Source organism: Pleurodeles waltl, chromosome 11 (assembly GCF_031143425.1).
Source record: "Pleurodeles waltl isolate 20211129_DDA chromosome 11, aPleWal1.hap1.20221129, whole genome shotgun sequence".
Lineage (NCBI taxonomy): Eukaryota > Metazoa > Chordata > Amphibia > Caudata > Salamandridae > Pleurodeles > Pleurodeles waltl.
This window is the reverse complement of record NC_090450.1, coordinates 105050694-105071451: the sequence shown is the minus strand read 5'-3', so window position 1 is coordinate 105071451 and position 20758 is coordinate 105050694.

Here is a 20758-nt window from a genome sequence, read left to right as displayed (position 1 = left end):
TGGCGACAGTCCCTCTGCTGTTCCTCAGTCAGGGAGGGGGAGAGGATCACTCCCTCCACAGACCCATCTTTCTCTCCTGCAGACAGGAGGTCAGGAAGAGGTTCACTCTCTTCCTCCACCCCGTCATCTGTCGCTAGGAGCATGGATAGCTCAGTTCGCTCAAAGTGTGGTTTGAGGCGGTTGACATGTAGGACCCTCAAGGGGTTCCTGGGGGATTGCAAGTCTACCAGATAGGTGACCTCGCTCTTTCTTTCCACCACCTCAAAAGGCCCAGTCCACTTATCTTGGAGAGCCCTAGGCTCCACTGGTGCCATGACCCACACTTTTTGTCCAGGCTGAAACTCAACCAGAGTGGCATTCTGGTCGTACCACCGTTTCATATCCTCCTGGCTTGCTTCCAGGTTCTCCTGAGCGAGACTCCTGAAGCGGGCAGTCTGGTTTCTTAGTGCCAGCATGTAGCTAAATACATCCTGGGGTGGTTTACTAGGAGCTTTCTCCAAAGCCTCCTTCACCAGACTGAGCGGTCCCCTCACAGGGTGGCCATAGATGAGCTCAAAGGGGCTAAAGCCAAGTCCCTTTTGAGGCACCTCCCTGTAAGCGAACAGAAGGCATGGCAAGAGGACGTCCCACTTACGCCTCAAGGGCTCTGACAGGCCCTGAATCATGCCTTTCAAGGTGCGGTTGAATCTCTCAACCAGACCATTACTTTGGGGGTGGTAAGGGGTGGTGAACTTGTAGGTTACCCCACACACCTTCCACAGAGACTTCATATAAGTGGATATGAAGTTTGTACCCCTATCAGATACTACCTCCTTGGGGAACCCCATGCGGGTAAAAACCCCCATCAAGGCACGTCCCACCACGGGGGCGGTGACCGTCCTTAGAGGAATAGCTTCTGGGTACCGTGTGGCATGGTCCACTAAGACCAGGATGAACCTGTTGCCCATGGCTGTCTTGGGATCCAGAGGCCCCACAATGTCAATTCCTACCCTTTCAAAGGGAGTACTGACTACCGGTAAAGGTTGGAGGGGAGCTTTGCATTTCCCCCCAGTCTTGCCACTTGCCTGACAAGTCTGACAAGATCTACAATAAGCAGCTGACTGCTTGTTCATCAAGGGCCAGTAAAAGTGGGAGACAAGCCTCTTATAGGTCTTGTCCTGCGCTAGATGTCCGGCCAAAGGCACATCATGAGCCAAACCCAGTAGGAAGGTCCTGAAGCCCTGGGGTACCACCAGCATACGAGCTGACCCCGGCTCAGGAACCTTAGGCTCACTATACAGGAGGCCATCCTCCCAATAAATCAGGTGAGTACCTGGCGCCCCGCCAGCCGCCTGGGCTGCAGCCTGCTGCCGCAGTCCCTCAAGAGTAGGGCACTCCTTCTGCGCTGTGCAGAATACTTCCCTGGTGGGTCCCCCTTCCTGCTGCCACTGCGACAGCTCAGGGACCTCCCCCAGTTCAGCCACCTGTTCCCCTGTAGGTTCCGGGGCATCACCCTCAGGCTCTGCCTCCTCCCGGACCGTGGGAACTTCTGGGGCGGGTTTCCCGCGCCTCCTGCCTTTCCTCTTCTTGGCGGTCCCCTGGGCCACTGTTTCAGGCTCCAGGGGCTCTTGACTACCCTGATTGGCTGCCATAGACCGGGTGGATACGCATACCCACCCAGGCAGACCCAACATCTCCAAGTGAGACCTGTGTTCCACCTCCTTCCAAGGGGAATCTTCCAGGTCGTTGCCTAGCAAACAATCAACAGGCATGGTTGGACTCACAGCTACTTTCCAGGAACCTGAGACCCCCCCCCATTCAAAGGGAACCTGCGCCACTCTGCAGAGGCGCTCAGAATTGTCTACTGCAACTACTTGGTGAAGTACCCGGGGATCAATCTGCTCTTCAGACACCAGGTGACTCCTCACTGTAGTCACACTGGCTCCTGTGTCTCTTAGAGCCTCCACCCTCTGTCCATTGATGGTCACCCATTGCCTGTACTTCTTAGTGTTATCAGGCACTAGGTTTCTCTGGACCATCTCACTGTCCCCTAGTGAAACAAGGGTCATTTCTGCTGGTTCCCACCCACCTGAAACCAACTCCTCCCCAAGCGCTACACTGGCCAAACCCTGGGACGGTGCACCAGTGGGTGCTGGTGTACTTTTGGGGCATTTGGGGTCCCCCCTCACATGACCCACCTGGTCACATGAATAGCACTTACGTAGGGGACCACCTGCCATTGGCTTCCCTTTGGAGAACCATGGCTTCTTTTCACTGGGGGGTTGGGAATCCTTACCCTGGGAATCAGTTTGGGGCCCTTTAGAGAACTCATCCTGTTTGCCCTTACCCCCCCCTTTCTTCTGAGAGGGACCCTGCCCACCCTTGGCGTGGTCTCCCCCATACCTCTTTTGGACCCTGGTGCTCTCCCAGCGGTCCGCTTCCTGTGCAAGCTTCCTGGGGTCAGTCAGCTTGCTGTCAATGAGGTGCTGGCGCAGCTCTGGAAAACATAAACTGTACAAGTGCTCCCAAGCAATTAAATTGTAAAGCCCCTCATACGTGTTTACCTTACTGCCCTTCACCCAACCATCCAGTGACCTGCAACAAGAATCAACACAGTCCAACCATGTTTGGGATTCCTTTCTCTTGTAGGATCTAAACTTCTCCTTGTACTGCTCAGGGGTGAGACCATACCTGGTAAGTAAGGCCTCCTTCATGGCAGGGTAGGTGAGACTCTGAGCATCCCCTAAGGCCGTCAGTGTGTCCCTCCCCTCTGCCTCAAAATGCTTCCACAGGGCTGCCCCCCAATGAGCTTCAGGGACCAGGTTCATGTGGAGAGCTGACTCATAACCCTTGAACCACAAGTAGATATCATCCTCCCTCTTATAATCCCTCACAAGGTCTTTTGGGATGTGTACCCTTCTCTCAGGCTGCACTGTAGAATTGCTGCCACCATCCCTACTGGACTGACTCCTCTGATCAATCTCTTTTAAACTGAGCTCATGAGCCATGTTTATCTTCCTTTCCTCAAGGGCCAGCTTCCTCTGTTCCACCTCTAGACTGAGCTTTTTCAGCTCCAATTGGTACTCCCTCTCTGCCTGTCTGTCCTGTAACTCTCCAGGTGTCAGACTCTTGGAGGACACACTGCTACCTGCCCTGGAGATTCTCCCCTGAGACATAGCAGGCCCACCCACTACATCAGTGTGAGTGACTTGCAACTCCTCTTCCCCCTCTGGCTCCTCATCTGTGTGCCCCTCAGCTGCTTTGGCTGTCACCCAGGCCCTCAGCGCCTTTTGCAGCTCATCCTTCTTGGATGAGCTCTTAATGGGACAGCCAACATTACTACAAAACTGCTTCAACTGAGCCACTTTGTAGCTCTCCAATTTCTCCAAGTCAAAGGCAGCTTCAGCTAGGGCATCTCCAGACTGAGACATGATGAGAGGTTAAAAAAATATGCACAGTTCCAAAAACAGAAAAGCAAGTTCTCAAATGAAGTTCCAGAAAAGTCAATCACGGGATCAGCGAAAAAAAAGAAACTGAATGCAGAGAAAAACAGTCCAAGTAATAAAAAACAAAAATCACAAGACTAGTAGTATGTGGTCACGTAGTGGTCTGAGATCAAAACAGTAGTGTACACTTAATTACTGTATGTCAAGTACAAATACAAGTCCAAATCCCGACCGCTGGTCACCAATGTTAGAAATGGGGTCTCTGGTTGACAGTCAGGTTACCCCCTGTTCAAGCAAGGACCCTCACTCTAGTTAGGATAAAAGAGAATCACCCTCAGCTAACCCCTGCTTACCCCCTTGGTAGCTTGGCAGAGCAGTAGGCTTAACCTCAGAGTGCTGGGCGTAAAGTATTTGTACCAACACACACAGTAACTTAATGAAAACACTACAAAATGACACAACACCAGTTTAGAAAAATAGGAAATATTTATCTAGACAAAACAAGACCAAAACGACAAAAATCCAACATACACAAGTCAAGTTATGATTTTTTAAAGGTTTAAAATAAAAAGAGTCTTTAGGTAGTTGTAACAACACACTAGCGCTGCTAGCGTGTAAATGTACCTGGTTTGCGTCAAAAATAACCCCGCACGGGCGGTGTGCGTCGAAAATAACCCTGCACGGTTATATGCGTCGAAAACAACTCGGCACGGCGATGCGCGTCGAAAAAGCCAGCCACGCGACGGTCCGAAAGTCCCGCGGCGCAGGTTGCGATCTCTCAGCCTTCGTCAGCGATGCTGCGCGTCGTTTCTCCTGCTCCGGGCGTCGATTCTCCGGTCGCGTTTCCTGCGGCGTCGTTTCTCAGCTGCGGAGCCGGCGTCGTGTCGTTTTCTCAGCCGCGATCGGATTCGCGTCGATCTTTTCTCCGCACGGCGCTCGGTGCGTGTATTTTTGTCCTTAGGCTGCCAGCCTCTCCTTTCAGGGTCCCAGGAACTGGAAGGGCACCACAGAGCAGAGTAGGGGTCTCTCCAGAGACTCCAGGTGCTGGCAGGAAGAAGTCTTTGCTATCCCTGAGACTTCAACAACAGGAGGCAAGCTCTACATCAAGCCCTTGGAGATTTCTTCTTCAAGATGGAAGGCACACAAAGTCCAGTCTTTGCCCTCTTACTCTGGCAGAAGCAGCACTGCAGGAAAGCTCCACAAAGCACAGTCACAGGCAGGGCAGCCCTTCCTCCTCAGCTAACAGCTCTTCTCCAGGCAGAGGTTCCTCTTGATTCCAGAAGTGTTTCTAAAGTTTGTAAGTTTGGGTGCCCTTCTTATACCCATTTTAGTCTTTGAAGTCACCTTCCTTCAAAGGGGACTCACACCTTCTTGTGAAATCCTGCCTTGCCCAGGCAAGGCCTCAGACACACACCAGGGGGTTGGAGACAGCATTGTCAGAAGCAGGCACAGTCCTTTCAGATGAGAGTGACCACTCCACCCCTCCCTCCTAGCAGAGATGGCTAATCAGGAAATGCAGATTACACCCCAGCTCCCTTTGTGTCACTGTCTGGTGTGAGGTGAAAAACAACCCAACTGTCAAACTGACCCAGACAGGGAATCCACAAACAAGGCAGAGTCACAGAACGGTTTAAGCAAGAAAATGCTCACTTTCTAAAAGTGGCATTTCCAAACTCACAATCTTAAAATCAACTTTACTAAAAGATGTATTTTTAAATTGTGAGTTCAGGGATCCCAAACTCCACATGTCCATCTACTCTCTAGGGGAATCTACACTTTAATCATATTTAAAGGTAGCCCCCATATTATCCTATGAGAGAGAGACAGACCTTGCAACAGTGAAAACGAAATTGGCAGTATTTCACTGTCAGGACATATAAACCACATTACTATATGTCCTACCTTATCCATACACTGCACCCTGCCCTTGGGGCTACCTAGGGCCTACCTTAGGGGTGCCTTACATGTAAGGAAAGGGAAGGTTTAGGCCTGGCAAGTGGGTACACTTGCCAAGTCGAATTTACAGTGTAAAAATACACATACAGACACTGCAGGGGCAGGTCTGAGACATGATTACAGAGCTACTTATGTGGGTGGCACAACCAGTGCTGCAGGCCCACTAGTAGCATTTGATTTACAGGCCCTGGCACCTCTAGTGCACATTACTAGGGACTTACTAGTAATTCAAATATGCCAATCATGGATGAACCACTTACATACAATTTAAACAGGAGCACTTGCACTTTAGCACTGGTTAGCAGTGGTAAAGTGCCCAGAGTAACAAAAACAGCAAAATCAGAGTCCAGCACACATCAACAACCTGGGGAACAGAGGCAAAAAGTTAAGGGAGACCACGCCAAGGATGAAAAGTCTAACAGGTCCTCATACATGTAGTACCATTTTACTAGGGACTTATAAGTAAATTAAATATGTCAATTGGGGCATCCACTATTATTATGTTTGAAGGAGCCACCACACACACTTTATCACAGGTTAGATGTGGTAACATGTACAGGGCCCTAAGCCCAGCAAACATGAGATCAGAAAAATATGAAAGAGTAGGGTAAATGTATGGATGAAAGACCACCTGAAAGCTGACATACAACACTCAACCTTGTTAGTGGTGAGGCCAAATTAAAGCTGACAATTTTTACCTACCCCCACAAAAGATAGGAATAGGAAACGATAAGTGATGGTTTATCTAGTCAAAGATGGGAACAAATGAAAGTACAAAATAATCACTCTGAGGGAGAAGAATTCCTACAGGGATGTCAATAAGAGTTTTTGAAGGCTGCAACTGTGTCTCCTGGCATGTCCCTTATAACCTTTGAACAGCCCTTGCAATCACTAGTCTCTTATGGCTAAAAGCAGTTAACAAGGCTTGTTTACTTTCCACAGAGCACAGTAAATGGGCACACATGTCTACACATTTTTGGAAACAACACATTTATTTAGCAGTGAAACATTGAATACGATGCTTCCAACTTGCATCAATGCCACACTGCCCTGGTCCTCCAAAGGGAACAAAATCTTCAACAGATCTACTGGGGATATCAAGGTAAGTACCTTCAATTAGATTTTGGAGCTCACTTGGAGGTTGAGGCATCAGGAATCAAAGCTTGTGCAACCACTGAAAAACATCTAACAGTGTTTGAAAAGTTTGTGGGTTCACATGGTGATCTTTCTTGCTTAGGTATTGTGTATAACAGTATTCCAATTTGCACATTTACTCTATACACTATTTACATCTGCAGCATTGTGTTACTGCTTTTTATCTCCTCAATATCTCATTTCCCAAGACTGTGAGCAGCTCCTGACCAGAGAAACATGGAAAGAGTGAAACAATGACAGAAAGATCAGTACTCATAAAAGGAACAGATGAGACGAGATTTTTGCTTGGATCAGTCCTCATCTTGACCCATCCCAGCAAGGTATGCAATGGACACTAAGCAGATGGTTTTATTAGATTTTTTTTATAATATGTTTTAAATGTTACTTCATGCAGCATTTGTTTCTAAACACTTTAAATAAAACATGGTTCTATTACCTGATTTAACTTCCTCAAAAGACAGAAGGCTGGTCTGGCCTTCCAGAGATATGAATTGAAGACCTACACATGCCTACAGAAGACTGTGGGAAATATGTAATTCACTGATCTATTCTAACAGCTTCAGTAACCGTACATAGGGCAACATGACTAAAGAATGTTTCTGAATGCTGGTGAAAAGTCCCATCAGGCAGGCTAGTGAATGTGATTTCCTGGGATTATGGGGAGAGCCTTGATGTGTCCGGAGAATATGGGGTATATTTGCAAGGAGCTTATGCCCCCACTCATTTGCTTTGACAAGGCTTGTGCAGAGAGTTCCGCTGTGCCGGCAGAGCTAACAAATGTTTTGGCACTCCGCACTCTGCTTGGAGTGCGGCGTTATCCAAAAGACTCGGATAGCCCCGCCAGTGGAGTAGAGGCTACACGGTGTGCGCTGCAGCCCAGTATGGGCTACACAGTGCAAGTGCAGGCAGTCTGCGCTTTTGCTGTGCAGCCCATAACTGCATTGCTGCATGCACCAGAGAACAGGAGGCAGCCACTGAAGACGAGAAGACTCATTGCCATCGGACGATGAGGAGAAGAGGACCGCCGGGAAGACCCAGGTAAGTTTTCGTCTCTTTCTTTTGTTGTTGTTTGTGCCCACTAGTGCACAAACAAAGACTGAAGCAGTAGTTTTCTTTTGCTGCCCAGGGCCCTGGCCTGAATTCAGGCTAGGGCCATAGGCAGTGAAATTTGCCATTTCAGTCCTCTTGTGCACCGGCCTGTCCTGTGTGCACTGCACACAGGGCAGGTCGGTGCATAACAGGCATGGCAGCTTTTGCTGCCTACAGCCCTAGCCTGAATTCAGGCAGCAAAAGAAAGCTGCCGCTTCAGGCCTCTTGTGTACCGGCCTGCCCTGTGTGCAGGGCACACGGGACAGGCCAGTGCACAACAGGCCTGGCAGCTTTCACTGCCTAGGGCCCTGGCCTTAATTCAGGCCAGGGATGTAGGCAGTAAAAGAAAGCTGTAGTTTCAGGTCTCTTGTGCACTGGCCTGCCCCGTTTGCACTGCACACAGGTCACACCAGTGAACAAGAGGCCTGAATCAACAGCTTTCACTGCCTGCGGCCCGCCTGAATGCACCCAGTCTCAGAAGTGCTAAGCAGGTTCGGGCGTGGCTGCCCAGGCTTGACCCTGCTTAGTGCTTCTGAGATGGGCACATTCAGGATGACTCCGCAGATCACAGAACTCCGCCTCCGTGAAATTCCACAGAGTTTTTTTTTCAACTCTATGTAATTCCACGGAGCCGGACTCCATTTAATCCGCCCAAGCCTAACTTTGATGCAGCAGCTGCGCAGTAAGTGCTCCATATGTGCAAAGTGGCGCAGTAGGCATAATGCATCACTTTTATTTGTCTTGCATTGTTTTACTTGTGCTACAACCGGCTGAGTTAAGTAACATTAAACATATGCAAGGTAGGCATTCCCCCTTAAAATCCAAAGCAGAACTGACACATCCACATCCACAAGTTTATGGGAAAGTGATGCATTGTTGGCAAATAGCCCATAGAGTCCAAACTGCATCAATATTCCTGTGCACAGGCAGCCCAGGCATAAAAAAAAGACACCTTAGTACCGGTACATAAACAGAACATACACAAAGCACTTTGGCAAGCTCAACTACACTATGAAGTTAATCATACTGCAGCTTGAAGCAGGAAGAAGGTGACAATGACCACCACCACCTCCACCGTCACCATGGAGGCAGCGCAGGAGAAGGGAGCGGACATACCAGAAGAGCTCAGGGAGGAGGTCATCACCTATTAGAGGCTCAGGAAAGAAGCCACTGTTTAATTCTTGCACCAGATTGCACCAATACTGCAGACATCATCCCAGAGGTCAACCTTCATCCCTCTGCAGGTTAAGCTGATGGTAGTACTCCTCATTTTGGTGTCTGGCTCATTTCAAACCACCACAGTTAGAGTGGATGAATATCTCAGCCATTCTTTTCTGCATTCCTACACTCTGTCCTCGATGCGATCATGAGCCTCCCACCCCAGTACCTCATATTCCCCTACACACAGCAGAAACAACTTGAAAACAAGCAGGACTTCTATGCAATTGCTGGATTTCCACATGTTTTGGGGACAATGGACGGCACTCATGTGCAACTGGTGCCTCCTGCTCCTACATCCCACCTGTACCACAATCGAAAAACACACATATTCAGTCAACTAGCAGGGAATAGTAGACTATCTGAGGATGTTCATCAATGTGCTGGCAAAGTACTCTGGGAGTGCTCATGATGCATACATCTTCAGACATTCCATCATAAAAGATCACTTCCAAAATGGGAGATGTGGCAATGGCCTACTAGTTACTAAGTACACCTGAAGCACATGACCGACCTCATTACAGTAAAACATGTTGGATAAAATAGCCATATTTGTGTTGGTTGAATGAGACAGTGCATTGAAAGCATGTGTCAGCATCATACTTGCAACATACCACATGGCACATGTGCAAACAACCCTCCAAGTCATTTACACATGTTGATACCTGCTAAGCCATTGTGGTTCTCATGTACAATAGGCCTGCACTGCTTGAGCACCAATTTCCATGACACTCTGATGGAGCGGGTCTCTCAATCACATCTTTGATACAATGAAAAGTCACCCTGTGTGTCTTTGAAAAGCCTCATAGACATGGAGTAAGCCAAGGCAGTGCAATGTGCTGTGTTTCCTTACTCTACATCAAGGATGTGTTCCATGGGCCTTGCTGTGGGTGTTCCCATGAAGCACCAATACGTTTTGACAATTTCACAGATTTACAAGGTGTAACCAGGAGTAATAACTTTCTATCTCCTTGTCATTTCCAATTTCTGTGTGTGATGATGCAGTACATATAGAAAGAGGACAGAGCCTCCATTGATTGTTTTTGTGCAAAAAGGTGTCCCTACTGCACAAAAACAATTGAGCCCACAATGCAGACATACCTGCAATGAGTTGCAAAGTTGCCTATGTTGGCGCTAGTCACCAATCTGTGATTTTCAGCATACAGAAGGAGCACAATTGTGTCATATTTATTAATATGGCACATTGCTCATGATCTACACGTAAGATTGGATACCTTCCTCTGCATACCTGATGCGGACAATCTCGGATCATAATCCATTGCTCCTTCGAGTTGGGTGGTCCCGAATATGGCCGCCGATCCCCACATGGCGGCTCCAACCATCTCTACTAGAGGATGAGGCCATTAAACATACGATTGGTATGGCAATAGATGCATACTTTGAAACAAAGGAAGGCTCTACAGCGTCCAGGCTACTAGAATGGGACGTGTTCAAAGTAGTCATTGGGGGGAACTGACTTTCAGCAGCGGCCGGGGAATGTCGAGTATTGCTTCGGGTCATCGAACTTGCTGAGCCGAAACAGCGAATGCTTTAGCAGAAACATCCCAATGCCCCAGAGATACAGACATCACTCCTAACAGCGCGAGAGGCAACAGCAGTCACTGTGGATCGATTGCGCTGTTAAGACTATGGGGGTGATTCTTTCCGCGGCGGACGGCAGTCGCCGCCCGCCAAGCGGTTCCCGCCGAAAGACCGCTCCGCGGTCAAAAGACCGCGGCGGTCATTCTGGCTTTCCCACTGGGCTGGCGGGCGACCGCCGAAAGTCCACCCGCCAGCCCAGCGGGAAACACCGTTCCCACGAGGAAGCCGGCTCAGAATGGAGCCGGCGGAGTGGGAAGGTGCGACGTGTGCAGTTGCACCCGTCGCGAATTTCAGTGTCTGCAAAGCAGACACTGAAATTCTTTGTGGTGCCCTCTTACGGGGGCCCCTGCAGTGCCCATGCCATTGGCATGGGCACTGCAGGGGCCCCCAGGGGCCCCACGACACCCCATACCGCCATCCTGTTCCTGGCGGGCGAACCGCCAGGAACAGGATGGCGGTATGGGCTGTCAGAATCCCCATGGCGGCGCAGCAAGCTGCGCCACCATGGTGGATTCCCATGGGCAGCGGAAAGTCGGCGGTACACCGCCGGCTTTCCGCTTCTGGCCGCGGCTGTACCGCTGCGGTCAGAATGCCCGGCGGAGCACCGCCAGCCTGTTGGCGGTGCTACCGCCGACCTCCGCCATGGCGGTAATTACCGCCAGGGTCAGAATGACCCCCTATAAGTCCTATCTAGCACGAACCCACATAGAAGCGGACCGTGCAAGTTCCCTGCTAGCATGGTTGGCAAACCCAGCGAAGAGAGGGTCCATTAATGTGGAGCTCACGTAACCCGAAGGGCATAGCATTTATTCCCAGAGTGATATCAATGGCAAATTTCACAAATACTATGCCGACCTATAATCGAGCAAGGTACACTCAACAGAAGACAAGTTTCGGACCTTCTTAGAGCACCTACCACTCCCTACTGTATCAGAACAGGAAGCGTCAGAACTGGGGGCAGAGATCACCGTAACAGACGTGAGGGCAGCCATAGCCAGCATTGCAAGTAATAAAACACCTAGGGCCATATGTACTAAAGCATTTTTCCATAGACACAGAATGGGTAAAACCCCTTGGTACATCTGGCCAAGGGGGGAGTAGGGGAAGGAGAGTTTTATCCCTTCAGGGTGAGGTCCACAATACTGAGCTGACAGGAAAATGTTATATGTTTTTGTACAAGTCTTAACCCATAGAGCCTTCAGCAGGTACCCACGCAAAAGCTATGCTCAAATAATATCATAAGTTGAATGCAATACAATGCTGGTTTCTAGACCAAAGAATGCAAGATAATACAAGAACCTGACATGACACGTTATTGCTGAATTGTGAGACCCCCCTTGGGGTAGATTGCATTGTTTGTGTTGTACTGAAAACCAATAAAATATGTTTAAAAAAATATATATATGGCACGTTGCTGTCCTTTTCTTTTGATGCAGGGCATAGCAGCTAAATGACTTCCTGTGTTGTCCTGCGGTAACAACTTCTAAATGAGGCCCTGTGTGTGTCTCAAAATGGTGGAAGGAACCTCAGCAATGCAACACTATGTAAAAACCTGTATTACAACACTGTGTAAAAGGGAGGGCCTCCATTTCTGTTGTCTGTGTATCCACATGTAACTCACATGGTCATGAGGCATGTAATGTATCTAATACCTGTGAAACTGAGAAAGTTTAACATTTTCTGCCCTCTCTAGGTCATGTGTACCATTAGTCATCATGTACACACCTGTCACCCTATGTGCAGTCCATTTTGTGCCACACAAATCAACTCTATCAGTCCCCCAAGGGTTCAGACTGTGCAGCAAGGTAGAGCCTCAAGCACAAGGCACATTACATAGTACAGGTAGCCACACATTCACCATTTAGATAATGTGCCTGAGTTAGGCTTGGCATCCTTGGTGTGGTCTCCCCTAACTTTTTTGCCTCTGCTTCCCAGGTGGTTGTTGTGTGCTGGACTCTGTTTTTGCTGTTTTTGATACTCTGGGCAATTTACAACTGCTAACCAATGCTAAAGTGCAGGTGCTCCTGCGTAAAATGTATGTGTAATTGCCTATCTATCATTGGCATGTTTGTTTTACTAGTAAGTCCCTAGTAAAGTGCAATAGAGGTGCTTAGGGCCTGTAAATCAAAAACTATTTGTGGGCCTGCAGCACTGGCTGTTCCACCCACATGAGTAAACATGGCTCAGACCTGCCACTGCAGTGTCTGTAGGTGCAGTTTTAAACTGCCAATTCGCTCTTGGCAATGTGTACCCACTTGCCAGACCTAAACCTTCCCATTTCATACATGTAAGGCACCCCTAAGGTAGGCTCTAGATAGCTCCATCAGCAGGGTGCATTATATGTTAAAGGTGGGACATGTACTGGTGTGTTTTACATGTCCTAACAGTGAAATACTGAAAACATTCTGTTTTCACTGGTGTAAGGCCTATCTCTCCCATAGGCTGACATGGGGGCTGTCTTTAAATATTATTAAAGCACAGATTTCCTTGGAGATGAGATAGAAATATGGAGTTAGGGGTCTCTGAACTCACATTTTAAAAATACATCTTATAGTGAATTTGGTTTTTAGATTGTTAGTTTGCAAAGGCCACATTTGGAAAGTAGGCATTTTCTTGCTTCAAGCCATTCTGTGACTCTGCCTGTTTGTGGATTCCCTCTCTGGGTCAGTTTGACAGTTGGGCTGTTTGTGAATCCCCTGTAGACAGTGAGACAAGGGGAGCTGGAGTGTAGTCTGCATATCATGATGGGCCATCTGAGCTAGAGTGGAGGGAGGAGTGGTCACTTACACCTGAATGGACTGTTCCTGCCCTCTCACAATGCAGCCTCTGACCCCCTGGTGTGTGACTGGGGCATGGCCTAGGCAAGGCAGAATCTTGTTAACAACAGAGACTTTCCTTTCAAGTTTGCCTACTTTAAAGGCAGAAAGGGGTATGAATAGTGAACCCAAAACCCCAGACTTTCAGATGACTTCTAGATTCAAGAGGAACCTCTGCCAAGGAGAAGAGCTGAAGAGATGTGCTGTTCGTGTCTGTGACTATGCTTTGTTGGGCTAATCTGAAGTTGCTGCTTCTGCCTGTGAAAGAATCTCCAAGGGTTTGAACTGAGCTTGCCTCCTGTTTTGAAGTCTCAGGGCCATCAAAGACTTCCACATAGTGGACACAGTGCGCTGCCATGTGTAGACTATCATGTTCCACATTGACATAAACTCACTAATTTTTCCTTGGCAGTAGCTAATGGACGACATTGACTGCTAACACAATAGAGGAGTGTCAGAGATGTGTCTGCTCCATGGAAAGGAAAGGAGAGTCTAACTAACTTCATATCTGTAAAGATTCATCACCTTCATGGCATTGACACTTACAAGTATTACAAATAGTAGGTGAATCCCCCAGGCAGTATACTTGTATCAGTAGTACATTGTCAGTCATACCAAAAATGAAAGCGCGTTTCTGCCAAACAATGTGAATTCATATCCCATACTGGTTGAAAAGTGTATGAGTCATTCAGGACTCACAACAAAATGCACATGAATGTGGGCACATCAACCATCATGACCATTGACTGTTCCCCTCCTGTCTTTTCAGCTGACCAAGGATATGGTCTGCAGCCATGGATCATGATCCTATATGCACAGCCCCAGACGGAGGCCCAGAGGTGCTACAACCATGCACATAGCAAAAACCCGGTCCATTGTAGAGCAGAATTTCTTGAGTCCTTAAGTCACGCTTTCACTGTCTCAACATGACTAGGAGGAGATTGCTCTTCTCATGATATGTAAGATCATACTGATGTGCTGCATTTTGCACAACATATGTGTGCAGACCAATGTTCCATGAGACAAGAGAAGTGAGGACCAAGATGGCCCAGGTAAGAAGGATGAGAAAGATGAAGACCATCACCAAAATGTACCTACAGTTGCTGGGACACGGTGGAGAGACCAAATAGTGCAGAATCTTTTTGCAGATGTATGAGCCACATCAAGAGACACAACCATATGGACTCCATGAAAAAAGTACTAATTTGGCAAAGAATTTATGAACACTGCCATTGTGTAAGCAATCTTACTTCATAGTCACTTTAAACATGAAAACACATCACGCATGCTATTAATTGGCACATACCAAAGGTAAGTAGCAATGTGTAAGAAACACTGCCGGACAGCATCTTTTAAGTCCTAAAATGTGTGCATGGCAACAACCTGTGTCAAATACATATCCATTGGGAAGGAAGACATCAAACAAAGATAGCAATTTGGCACAGTTTGGACAGGTTATGCCAATGTGTGCTGTTGCAGTGTATTGACCATCAGACATTCTATCACAATCAAAATAGTGTGCTAATGTAAATAGTATGCAATGACTACATGTGTGTGTTGTACATCTAGCCATTTGTACAGCCTCATAATTGTGGAGGAGAGTAACGTTAACTCATAGTCTGATGACTGTGAACAGAGTCCAACCCACACAGTCTACATATGCTACGTCAGTGTCTGCAGGCACATATTAAGTCCATTGTGACATCCCACATCACACATATAAATGTGGAATTCACAACTGTGCCAGTGAAAGATTGGCTACCTAGCACCAATGCTGCCACACTTGCCCTACTAGGCAAAGATGCAACTAGAACAAGCAGTGATGTTTTGTACCCTTTTGGTGTGTTACACTCAGATACAAACAATGGGTTCACTCCTACAACTACATTTATGTGTGATAGTAAAAACACAACACAAAGTGTTGGAATATAACACAATTGCTCAGAAGCAATGACTAAGGTCCTCATTACAACCCTGGCAGTGGGTGTTAAAGCGGCGGTAATACCGCAAACAGGCTGGCAGAAAAAAATGGGATTACAACTGTGGCGGAAACCGCCAACATAGACAGCCACTTTAACACTCCGACCGCCACGGCGGTAGAAACAAACAGCGCGGCGGTCACCGCCAACAGACAGGCGGGAGACAAAGTACCACCCACCCTATTAAAAGAGGCCTATCCGCCACCTTTCCCGGGGCGGAAGCAACGCTGTCAAAAGCACAGCGGAAACAGTACACAGAAGGAAAAACAGTCACCTCTCGACACCCAACGAGTAACCAGGACACCATGGAGCCCGAACTCCAAGTACTGCCCATGCTGGTTTACCTCCTCTTCTATGAGGAGTACGAACGGTGGCGGTGGCGACCACAGTGAATACTGCGCCTACAACACAGGGGAGGGGGGAGGAAACAGAGTGACACACACACGCAACACCCCTACCCTCACCACCACACACAACAACAGACACACAAATACATGCAGCAACATTACATATACACCCCCACCACACCCTGGAAGAACGCAAGGACAAAAGGAAATGATTGTAACCATTATAATCAAGAAAAATCCAGTATTCAAAAGTCAAAATTCAGTATATACAAATATGTTCACCAACTACACAAGTCCGGATAGTGTACTTATCATTGTCCGTGGACGACTGGGCCCAAAACGCATGGGTGAGGCCCACACATGATACCTGATTCGAATAGGAGAGAACATTGTAGGGGCATCAGATCGGAAATATACAGGCACTTCAGGGGGAGGGGGGCACCTCAGCCTAATGAACGCACAATGCCACTGCTGCACAAGGGGGCTCCATGCCCATTGATGTATCCTGGGGAGTGCAAAGCCACAGTCTCTCAAGTCTCTCCAGTGGGTGGTTTGCCCACTGCTGCATCCTGGGGAGTGCAAAGCCACAGTCTCTCATATCTCTCCAGTGGGTGGTTTGCCCACTGCTTTATCCGGGGGAGTGCAAAGCCACAGTCTCTCAAGTCTCTCCAGTGGGTGGTTTGCCCACTGCTTCATCCTGGGGAGTGCAAAGCCACAGTCTCTCAAGTCTCTCCATTGGGTGGTTTGCCCACTGCTTTATCCTGGGGAGTGCAAAGCCACAGTCTCTCAAGTCTCTCCAGTGGGTGGTTTGCCCACTGCTGCATCCTGGGGAGTGCAAAGCCACAGTCGCTCAAGTCTCTCCAGTGGGTAGTTTGTCCACTGCTTTATCCTGGGGAGTGCAAAGCCACAGTCTCTCAAGTCTCTCCAGTGGGTGGTTTTCCCACTGCTGCATCCTGGGGAGTGCAAAGCCACAGTCTCTTAAGTGGATGTCATTCTCCACTGGTTCTGGAGGGGGCCTGGTGCCCAGAGTGCTTCATCCTGCCAAGGACAGAGGTAGTGGATGTCATTCTCCACTGGTTCTGGAGGGGTCATGGTGCCCAGAGTGCTTCATCCTGCCAAGGAGAGAGGTAGTGGATGTATCTCTTCACTGGTTCTGGAGGGGGCCTGGTGCCCAGAGTGCTCCACGTGCAGTATGGCCGGTACAATTCCCTCACCTGGGTGTGCGTGCCACGAGATTTGTGAGGTTCAGGTAGCATGATACGCCATGGAGGCAGCGACATACCCCACACTGCTGCGGCTGCGCCTTCCACCTACAGGTGCAAACAGTGATGGAAGAAATGCCTCATGGAAGCTGCCCAGGGTCCAGGAACTCTCCTCCAGCCTCAGACGACTGACCACTGGGGATGGTAGCCATGTCAGCGGTGATGCCACTGTCCGAGCACGTCACGGGGCCAGTGGCGGTGCTTGCGGCGGTGTCTGTTGTGGCGGTGCTTGGGGTAGTGCTTGCGGCAGTGCATGGGTCAGCACCTACAGAGGGACACAGCAGGACGTTTCCTGCAGCCTCAGACGGCTGCCCACTGGTGAAGATGCTGAGGACTGTCGCTAAGGCTGTAGACATGCCCGGGACGGTGCAGGTGATGATGCTTGCAGTGGTGTCTTTTGTGGAGGTGCTTGCGGCGGTGCATGGGTCAGCACCTGCAGAGGGACACAGCAGGACATTTCCTGCAGCCTCGGATGGCTGCCCACTGGGGAAGATGCTGGGGACTGTCGCTGAGGCTGTACACGTGCCGGGGGCGGTGCAGGTGGCGGTGCTTGCAGCGGTGTCTGTAGCGGCGGTGCTAGCGGCGGTGCTAGCGGCGGTGCTTGCAGCGGTGCATGGGTCAGCACCTGCAGAGGGACACAGCAGGATGTTTCCTGCAGCCTCGGACTGCTGCCCACTGGGGAAGATTCTGGGGACTGTCGCTGAGGCTGTAGACGTTCTGGGGGCAGTGCCGGTGGGGGTGCTTGCGGCCGTGTCTCTTGCAGCGGTGCTTGCGCGGTGCATGGGTCAGCACCTGCATAGGGACACAGCAGGACGTTTCCTGCAGCCTCGGACGGCTGCCCATTGGGGAAGATGCTGGGGACTGTCGCTGAGGCTGTTGACGTGCTGAGGGCGGTGCAGGTGACGGTGCAGGTGGCGGTTGTCGTGGTGGGGCAGCTAGTGGTGTTCGCCACCGTACAGGTTGGCGTGGTCGTGGACAGAAAGTGTGACACTGGTCCCTCAGTCGGTGCCACCATGCCCTCTCCTGACATGCTCTTCAGCTTTTGGCCCTTCCCCAGCTTTGATGGTGCCGCAGTTGTCTTGCCACTATCCCCTTTGGTTTTTGATGAGCCCTTCGTGGCTGGTACTTTAGGCTTCTCCCTCAGGGATGTGGGCACCTTTTTCACCTTGGCAGGTGGCGGAATGTCCTTGCCCTCACTAAGTGGCTCACTGGCAGCCCTGATGGGTTGCGCACTCGATGACCCCGCAGTTGCTGGCGCCACTGTGCCTGGGGATTTGGTGGCTGAAGTGCTGGGCTGGGACCTGGAAAGCCTGACCCTAGGGGAAGGATGTGGGGGTGAGGTGTAGAGAAGAGGTCAATGTTAGCCAGGAAGAGTTTCTTAGACACTGGGATGGGGGATTTGGGAGTGGAGGTAGAGGTAGTGGCTGTAGGAGGTGTACGTCTGCTGAATTTGGGTGAAGGTGCATGGGCCAGAGGCTGTTGTGAGGTGGATGGCTGTTGGGTGGGTGTGTGCCTGCGTTTGTGTACTTTGGGAGGGGGGCTCACAGACACACTGAGAGAGGACACTGGGGATGTGTGCATGGTAGTAGGGGTGGTGAGTGCACGTGAGCGGTGTGTGGCGATGGGCATGCTGGTGATGAAGGCAGTGGCTGAGGATGTAGTGCATGCAGGTGTGAGTGGAGATGAGACTGGGAGGAGGAGGACTTGGAGGAGGGGGATACAGTGGAGGCTGTGGATGTTGCTGTGTCTGCATGGGGATGGTGCTTGTGTGAGTGCCTGTGGGATGTGTGGTGCTTATGTTTGCCTGAGCCACTCTTGTGTGTTGATGAGTGTGCATGCTGGTCTGATGGTGTGCTTGGAATAGGCTGAGGTAGAGGGGATTGGGTCTGGATGGAGGAAGTTGGAGGAGGGAAGCTGGATACAGGGACAATGGCTGCCATCAGTGCTGAGGCCAGAGTCTGAAATGCTCTCTGTTGGCCTGCCTGCCCAAAATGAATGCCCTCCAGGTATGTATTTGTTTGTTGCAAATGCCTCTCAACAGCCTGGATGGCATTCACAATGGAAGATTGCCAAACAGTGAGAGATCTCAGGAGGTCAATAGCCTCCTCACTGAGGCTGAGTGGGGCAGGGCCTGAGGTGCCAGGGGCGAAGGAGATGCCCACCCTCCTGGGTGAGCAGGCACAGGACGCACGCTTTGGGGCTGCTGGGAGGGAGGTGATGGTAGGGGGGGTGGCGGCTGTACCTGTTGATGCTGTGGGAACAGAGGTGCCTGCCACCACAAGGGAGCTCCCATCAGAGGAGGAGTCACTGTCACTGCTGTCTGCTCCTGTCCCCGCCGTGGAGCTCCCCTCGCCCTCCCTCCCACTGGTGGCTTCAGACTCCATTGTTTCACCCTCCAGGGCCAATTGGGTTTCAGCTCCCTCCTGCTCCGGTGCCAATGCTCCTCTGCCTGATGATGCTATTGCACACAAAAAAAGGGAGACCACAAAAAGGGGGGGAAGACAGAAGAAAGACTTGTTCAGTGCATGCAAAACCACTAACAATGGCGGACACGACACACATGGAGCAGCCCTTGCACTACGCCATGCACTAACAGTTCCTAGAAATTTCACCTGACCAAGGGGTACGAGGCCTAACATCAATTGCTGCACACCTGGAAGTTACGGGAGCCTGACTAGATGTAGATGGCTTTTACCACTGTTGGGCTTGGTTTGCCACATAGCCTGCCTCACAAGGGACCTTGCCTACAAACTTTGCCCTGGCCATGGGGAACCCACTGCCCACCTCCCCAACCCAGACACCTCGTAATGCGCGCAGAGTTAGTTGAATGAGAGTGTACTCACCCCCTTGTGGCTGCTGTGATGCCCTCAAGCGCCCATCCAACTCCGGATACGCTGCCGCCAGGATCCGGAACATCAGGGTGGTCATGGTGCAACAGGCACCCCTCCCATGTTGGGAGGCCATCCCCATCTGGGCCTCCGCCGTCTTCTTGATCCAGCAGCGCAGGTCCTCCCATCTTTTATGGCAGTGGGTGCTCCGTCTGTCATAGACCCCCAGGGTCCGGACGTCCTTGGCGATGGAACGCCAAATACCCTTCTTCTGGTGGGCGCTGACATAGAGGAATGGTACAGGGGAAAATGGAAATTACTTACCCGTCCGGATCGTCATACTCATTGCCCCCCAGTTCCCACCCTTGCCCTGATGCACATACACTCCCCATCCACACATGCAGGCCTCAGCCCCCCATGTATCTTCCATAAACACCACTCAAAACAGGCATTGCCCATGCAGCATGCTCACAATGTACTCACCTGTTTGTCTGGAGGACCGTACAGTTGTGTGTACTGGGGGAGGACCCCATCCACTAGTTTCTTCAACTCCTCCAAAGTGAATGCAGGGGCCCTTTCCCTAGACACATGAGCCATCGTCGCTTCCATACTGAGGTCACAGAAGCACTTGCAATGTAGGTCCTCTCCTGTTGAAGGTCAGGTATCAAGTGAGGGAACAGTAAGAAAATGGCGGCCACGTCCGTGGTGGTGCGTAGCGTCACCGCTGGCGTACATCGGGCCCAATGTTAACCAATGCTGAATTGCACTGCGGTCTTCGACCGCCCTCCGCGACGGTGAACAACCCCAGCTCAGTTACCTAATTTCCGCTTGTCCCACATTACAGGTCAGGCAGCCGCCATTTCAGGAGGCCACCTGGGTTGGATGTTAACTGCGTCACACCTATCTAGGCCGCGAATGTAGACAGCTACCGGCACACTGCAGATTAACTACGTTTCTGAAAATAAAACATTGTGATACCTCAATGTTGGATGACTCTCTGCTCGCTATTCTCCTCCATAGGGCACGTCTGCTGGGGCAGTTGATGAGATGGCGGCATCCTCTGGTGTACAGACCCCTGGTG